Source organism: Passer montanus, unplaced genomic scaffold (genome assembly GCF_014805655.1).
Source record: "Passer montanus isolate IOZ18808 unplaced genomic scaffold, ASM1480565v1 scaffold478, whole genome shotgun sequence".
Classification (NCBI taxonomy): Eukaryota; Metazoa; Chordata; class Aves; order Passeriformes; family Passeridae; genus Passer; species Passer montanus.
Genome location: NW_024369685.1, coordinates 23,746 through 24,386, shown reverse-complemented (window position 1 = coordinate 24,386; position 641 = coordinate 23,746).

The window sequence follows — 641 nt, the reverse complement described above, 5'->3', positions numbered from 1 at the left end:
TGTGTGGATCCGTGAGTGGATCCGTGAGAAGATCCACGTGTGGATCCATGTGAGTCCCAGAGGTTTGCTAACGTTTCCTTCCCCGGTTCAATAAAAGGAAAGGGAATCTCCAGGGTGCTGAACCTGGGAAACTTCGTGTGTCAGCGCTGAAGGTTCTGTTGTGTTTAAAAACCGCGCTGTATGTAATGTGCCCAGACAGAATCCTGTGTTTGAATGGCATTTATGCACCGTGTCTGAGACATATGAATATGCAACAGGCTATTGCTTTTAAGGGTTAATCCTCTTTTAACGTGTGTCCTTTTTTGGCTTATTTTGCCCAGAAAGAGGTGCCCGGACTGTCCGTAACTCTTTGTTTTTATTGCCTCGTATTGTCCTAATCCAAATTTTTCAAATTTTTATTACTCTAATTATATTACTATTTCTATAACCATTTCATTCCTATTAAACTTTTAAAATTCTAAAAAAAAAAAAAAAAAGATTAGCGTTTTTCGCACGCCCCCAATCCCCTCAGGACCCCCCAAGCCCCCTCAGGACCCCCAGTTCTCCCCTCCCCCACCGCCCCCCATGCCGCTCCCCGCTCCCGGTGCTGGCCGCGGTCGCTGCCGCCCATCCCGCGCTGCCGCGGCGGTGCCGGGGCTCCC